This window comes from Eschrichtius robustus, chromosome 3, assembly GCF_028021215.1.
Source record: "Eschrichtius robustus isolate mEscRob2 chromosome 3, mEscRob2.pri, whole genome shotgun sequence".
Taxonomy (NCBI): domain Eukaryota; kingdom Metazoa; phylum Chordata; class Mammalia; order Artiodactyla; family Eschrichtiidae; genus Eschrichtius; species Eschrichtius robustus.
The window spans coordinates 156,637,046-156,644,402 of record NC_090826.1 but is presented as its reverse complement, the minus strand read 5'-3'; positions in this window follow the sequence as shown (position 1 = coordinate 156,644,402).

Here is a 7,357-nt window from a genome sequence, read left to right as displayed (position 1 = left end):
GGTGTGACTTTATAATTTACTTTTATTTTACTAGCTGCTCTCAAACTTATTTTGGCCTTATTAATGTTACATTTTACCAACAATTTCAGACTTATTTCAAGTTGCTTTATGTTAAAATACATAACAACCTCCATTTTCTTGCTGCGTTGGTAAGTTTTTTTTAATTATTATTATTTTTTTGGTAACATTTTGGCATCTGAAGAAATAAATACTTTCTTGATGGGTCTGTTCTATCTATCACTTCATTTATTGTATATATTTTATTTACCCATGCCAGAAACCTAGCATTGTGCTGAGGTGCCATTCTTAGGTGTGTAAACAAGTATGGCGACAAGTGCAGGTCTCTGTGCAGAAGCCTGGAGCTCTGAGTGAAGGACCACAGCAACAGGAAAACTAGACTCTTCATGAAGTACGTAGTCTGTGATCTGAGGGTGTGACAGGATGGAATTGAGAAGTTAATTGTTCAATTCATAGTAGTGAAGTGGAGGCCAGCCATAATTATCTTGAGCAGGTACTCTGACCAGAGAATTAGTTAGATGGAAAGTGTTTGGTTAATTGTCTTCTTGGTTTTGGGTCAACAATTAAATGGGTTGTTACTGTTTTTAATGCTGCTGGCATTGCCTGAAACAAGGTGCCCTGTTATTTCTCTGTGTCATCAGAACTCTGCTTACTGAAGTTGAAGTTTTAATCTTAGAATCTAGAATTCTTGTGGGTGGTGGTGTATTAAGCAAGAAAAGAAGGCGGTTTGATTTCATTTCTCGTACTTGGTGGAACCTGTTAGGATGAAAGTCATGTTTTTACCTGTAAACAGAGCAGATCTGAAAAGGTGAGTTATTGATGTAGTATAAATGTTCCATTTGAAGCTGCCAGTTTCTTTAAGCTACTTTTCTGAAAAAAAAAAAAATTGTGATAGATTGACAGCCTGCCAGAAAATAGCAATTTCTAGGGTGCTGCCATCCACACTTAGCTGTTGTGGAAATGGAAATCAGAGTGGTTTGTGTAAGAGGGGAAAGGTTGGCTCTAAGCTTTCTATAGAAACCAGGAAATTCAGGCTGTTGTTAACGTTTTAAATGAAACCTTTAACAAGAAACTTTATGAGGGATACAATCAAACATAGTAAGTCTCTTGAACTCTAATCTTTTGAGTATAATATACATCAAGAAGTTTTATGAGGCTTAAGTTTTTATTTTAAAATATTTTTGGAAACTAGAGCACTTCTTTCCAAGTCATTCTGATTGGCTGAGTGCATATATGTGTGTGTATGTATACTGATGTATTGACTGAGTATATCTTTGTGTGTATGTGTATAAATAAATCTATTTTTCAGAGGGAACATATGGTCATCCTAGTCTAGGATGGTTCCTAGGCTATTTTATACTAAAACTTAAAAACAAAAATTGGCTGCACTTTGCAGTTGTCACTTTTTAAAAATTAATGCCTTGCACATTTCAGTTTTTTTAAATGCATAGAATCATAGGCCTTAAAGACTAATTGCTTGTCTACTCTTTAGAAATACTGTACAGTGCTACATGTGACATACTCTAAGCAAAGTCATCTTAAACTGTTTTCTTATGTTCATGTATTATTGAGCAAGTAAGAATGTTCTTTCTAAAAATTTCTACATTTTTGTGTTAAATCCTTGTTACGTTGGGTTCTAAGTTTCTCAGAGAGGAGGTTTATACTAGACGTAGTATTTCTAAAATACAGATTTAACCATGATTGATATAGTGGTGGAGGAATTCTGGCATTGTAGCCTATTCATCCTTTTGAACTGTACATAAAAAGCATTAGCAGAAAACTCAAGAGTATCTTGGGCTGAATGGTCTTCTCAACTTTGCCTTGTTTCCCATCTCATAAGGGCCCGTTCTTGTTCTTGTCCCCTCCAAGGATTATGAGCCCTGCGAGGACAGGCCTGGGATCTTCTGGACGGGTTGGGGGTGGGGAGGTGCCCTGTGGCTGGGCCTGAGTTCTAGCCAGTCCATCATTCAAGCTTGCCTAGAGTTCAGGGGTGGGAATGCCATATACTGGTATGAAATCACTTGGCACTTTTTGGGACACCATTATTAGCACTGTTCTGTTTTTAATAACTGGAAGCACTTAATGATTATTTTGTTTAATTTCATCTTGAGGATATTGAGGGTCAGGGAAGTTAAGGTTTATTGCTTGCTTATGTTTCTGGAACTTAAGACTGTTTGGAGAAGGGATAAATGGATTACCCAATGAGCCATTCTAGGCTCTGTAAGGTATGCTGTTTTGGCTAGGATGCTTTAAAATAATTTACAAGCTTTTAATATTCTGCTTTGTAGAAATGTATGACTTTTAATGGTTTGCAGTTGGTGGATTATACTCAACTTTGTGAATTCGCCAACTTCAAGTTTCTTTTCTGTTTAATCATTGTTGCTTATTGTCTGTCAGGTAGGGGACACAGTCCCTCCTAAGACATTTCATACTTTTTGTTTTTGATGGCAGTATTACCAAGGGCCTTTAAGTGTACATTACATTCATTGCTTATGTGATAAAGTAGCATATTGTATGAACTTCCCTGTTCAGTATTAGTGAAATGAACTAAGATGCATATATGTAAAGATAGAAATGAATGCAATTAATTTTTGATTACTTGAGGCCTATTTATTTGGTTTGGCCATTTGACCTTTTCTAGTCACAATCATATGTATTTCTTCACTTTTACCTTCTAGCAGTTTCATTTATCTTTGTGGGTAGGGAAGATTAAATATGAAACTCAGTCCAGTCATTTTGCTACTGGTTGGCTTTGGTTTGAGGCAAATAAAATTTTTGACTGAGTTTTTTAGAATTCTGCCCTTTTCACTAGATAATCAAGTTGGCTTTAAAAAAAAGTGTACAATTTTGTCCTTTGAAGAACAAACTAATAGTTTTCTGTGAGCCCTACTGGATCTTCAAGTATGGACATCACTTGAAAATTAAATACTGTTAAACTTTTGATTTTCGTCCACCCCATCTATAAGTCAGAAAAAGAGCATGTGTCTGCTGTGGTGTTAACACAGAGAGATGTATTCTTTTACCTCAGCGTCTTAGTTTGGCCTCTGTAATAAGAACTTGTCAGGGTGCTTTTCTTAAACTCCGATTCATTCAGCTGAGAAGACAGTTACTTCATTGTTTATTTTTTCCCCTTGTTTATTTTATTGAAATTTATCTCTCATAATATCTAGTATCCACTACTTTTGTATAAACAGAATATTTACATATAATGCCAGTGCACACCTACCCAAAAGACTGCATTACTGTTAAATTGTCATTAATAACTTGTCTTGATTAATCTCAGTATAATTTACATGAGGGAGACCTTCGAAGTATTAAAATCACTTTCTTTTCTTTTTCCTAAAAAAGCAATTCAAATGATGGTAACTGCTAACATTTATTAAAATCACATTAATTGTTGATGCAGCTGGAGAGAAACTGCCACATTTTCTAGCTAAGCAGTCTGACAACGTGTTGGGAAACTAAGGGATGTTGTTTTAGGGCAGTTAGTGTGGCTGTAGCCAGAGCCTTCAGCTCTACATGTGTGTGGCAAAAAAACTTTACAGAGTTTAGGTTGGTGAGGAAGAATATGCGCTGGCACTTTGAGGGCTTTATAATATGCTGCTTTTAGGAGGGAAAAGTGTAGTTGATACTCAGTGCACCTCCAGACATAGTAAGGGGTTGCTCTGAATAACCAATCAGGTGATCTTTTTTTTTCTATGGCTTCAAGTTTTATGCAAAAATATTGTTAAATTCTGTAATGATGATATGCATCTTTTTAGAAAGATGATACATTTTTAAAAACTATTTTATATAAGAACTGTCAGAGGAATCTGCTTTGTGTAATGGCAAGCTGGCTTTAAGAAAGCACTGTTTCAAATTTACTGAAGTCCAAAATTATATAGATATGTTAATAGATGTATGTGCAACTTGATATGGACAATTGTATTTTTTTAAATAAATATTTTTAACAAAATGACTTTCTGAATTATTTCCCTCCTCTCACATCTATTGAGGTAGTCTTTGTGTATTATATTCCCATCTATGCTAAATGTGGGTAAGGAAAGTTCAGCCTTCCCAAAGGTTATCAATCATTAAAACCTGACCTTCAACTATCTGATGTGTATCTACATTAAAATATTTAAAGCCTGTGTTGAGATAGGTAGTGAAAAGGGGAAACTGTTAAATGACTGTTGATATAAAAAGGAATTAAAAGAGTACTGACTGGCTAGAAAAATTATTTGCCTTGTGAAATCTTTTTATTATTTTACTTTTAAAATTTATTTACATTTTTAAAAAGTATTTAAATTTTAATCAATCAATCAGGTTCTTTTGTTTTAGTCCTTTGTAAGAAGCAGCTCTTGCTTATTTCTGCTCTAGGCACTGTTTTTTCACGTAGTTTTTGAGATTAGAAACTAGAGACTTCAGTTCGTTCAGCAAATGAAGTTAGTTAGGCCTTTTTAGAACTGGTCTGATAAAATATACATGGGGGCAAGTGGGGTTAATAGGTGGCAAAATCACATCAGAGCTCTGTTTCATATCTCTAGATGAAAATAAGAGTAACAAACTGTCCCGCAGGGGACGACAGTTCACTAGCCCTGGTGAGATGTCCCTTCAGATGATGGGGCAATGTTCACTCAGCACAGTGGGTGGTAACCACTTGTGAGGACTGCTGGATTCCCCTAAACCAATGTTCTCAAAATGCATTGCCTAGAACAGTAGTCCCACGAGGGCGAATAAGTTTGGGAAATGGGGTCTTCACCTCTTGGAGAGTCGAAGTGCATATTAGAATATTAAAAGCTCTAAGAAATCTTTTAGTAAAAATAACCTGTTTAATCCACCATTTTCTAACCTTTCTGACTGCTGACACGTCCTCTTTTGAGAGGCATAATGTCTATTTTGCAATTATCAATACTTTGTGTTTCATAGATGCATCTAATGATAAAACGAATATCCTAATATTGGGTAATTTTCCAGGGCTGGCATTATTAGGTAAGAGATAATCATTAACAGTTGTAAGAGTTCACATTGATTGTCACTACAAAGCACTGCAATTACTGGAATACACCCTGTAACTGAAGGGAGTCCATGAAGTTGACTTCATTTGGAATAATTTCCAAGAAGAGGGCATTATATAACGAAAAATGAAACAGGGACAATAATTTCTAATAGCTGTGCAAGTTAGGTGGCAAGCATTGGTGGCAAGGAGGTTGCTGGAACAGAGTTGATTTTATGGTTCTCATATGTTTTGAGTACACATCATTTGATAGAAACCCCTCTCTAGTCAAGGTCACCTTCCGTATTGCCAAATCCAGTGGCTGATGTTCAGTCCACATGGGACCTTGTAGCAGCACTGATTACTTCCTCTTTCTTAAGATATTCTTCACATGCCTTCCAGGAAACCACATTCTCTCCTGAACTTCCTCCTACTTCTCTGGTTGCTTCTCTCATTTACTCTGCTGGATCCTGTTCTTCTTTTCAAACCTCTCGGTGCTGCAGAATCCCAAGGCTCAATCTTCGATCTCTCTCTACATTTACTCCCTAGATGACCTCATTCAGTCCCGTGGCTTTAAACATTCTTTATATGTAGGTGACCACGAAGTTTGTATCTTCAGGCTTGACTTTTAACCTCTAGATTTTTATATCTATCAGCCTTCTTGACATCCAAGATAGCATCATAAAATGAACATATCCTGAAACAACTCTTGAGCGCTCCCGTTGTCTTCCAGTGTTAAATGGCCTTATCCCATGCCCATAACACAAGTCAAATGCCTTTGGGGTTATCCTTGATTCCCATCTTTCTCTCATGCCCCACACCTGACTTATCAGCAAATTGTCAGTTTGACTTTCAAAATATACTTTAACCCAATCACTCTGACTACTGATGCTACCAACATTGTCCAAGCCACCACCATCTCTTACATAGTTCACTGCAATTATACCCTTTCTGGTGTCCCCAGTTTCATCCTTGTTCCACAGTCTCTCTCTTTTTCACACAACAACCAGAGTATTACTTCTAAACATGTAAATCAGATCATGTCCCTTGCTGCCCACAACTCTCCCAATAACCTCACCTAACTAAAAAATAATAATAATAATAATCCACATTCCTACCATGGCTTATATGATCTGACCCCCCAGCTACCACCCCAACTTATTTGCCACTCTTCCCGCTTCCTCACTGCACTTAGCCACACCGGCCTGCTTGCTGTTCCTCAGACGCTATAAGCATATTCAGTCTAAGGCCCTTGCACTTGCTGTGTCCCCTGCCTGACAGGAATACCTCAGGTCTTTGGATGGTTGCTCCTGCCTCTCATTTCGGTTTCTGCATAAACGGCACCTCTTTAGAAAGGCCACTGGAGCATCTCTTGACATTCCCTCTTCCCATCCACCTTCCCTGCTTTATTTTTCTTTACACACTCAATTATCACTCACCCTGTGGCATGTTACTTGTTTACTGTCTTTGTGAGGCAGGGACTTCTGTCCCATTCTCTGCTGTATCTGCACCTAGATCAGTGCTTTAAACCTAGAAGGTGATCAATAAATCTTTTTTAAATGAATAAATGAATTCTCTAAAAGACTTTTTATGTCACTGTGAATCTGGTATACTTCCAGATTCTGGTATACTAATGGGTTAGATTCCCACATCCAAGTGGCAGAAGGAAATCTGGGAACAGGGTGATTCCACAGCACTCTGAAATGTCAACACCCTTCAAAGAAGATGAGGAAAAAAGCCTACTTTCTCTGTAACTGATATTGAAGTGTGGTATAAAACCTACCTGCTTCCCCTTATTCTGATCATATGTAAGAGGGAACAGTGGTTCTCAGTCCTCCCTCTGAGAGTTTTGTTTCTTCTAAAATATCAGCCATGGGAACCTACAGTATGAGAGAAACCTGTCTTTGGGCAACATTTGGTCATTTGTTTCTGAGCTTTTATAAAAGGATCAATTGTCCTTCATAATGGACAACACGCTTATTAAATTTAAAATATTTTATTTTAGGAAAGGTACTCTTAGATTTGTTTCAATCTTGTTTTCTATATTCACAAATTAATCATGATCACCTTAGATATAGCTATTGATTCTTCTTTCTAAATCTGTATAAAAAGGATGTTTTCTTGAAAAAAACCACAAGAAAAATATAGCTGCTTTCTTTTTCCCCAGGTCAGTCACTCACTCTGGTTAGATTGCACAAGTAAGTCTGGCTGCCATCTAATACTTTTAAGTATTTACAGACATAGTTAAAACTATACCCCTAGACCACCAGCTTTCAAAAGAATTTGGATCTGTTTGACTTACAATAAATATGTACCAAACATATGAACAGTTTCTAAGCTGCTAACGAGGAGGTTTTAAAAATA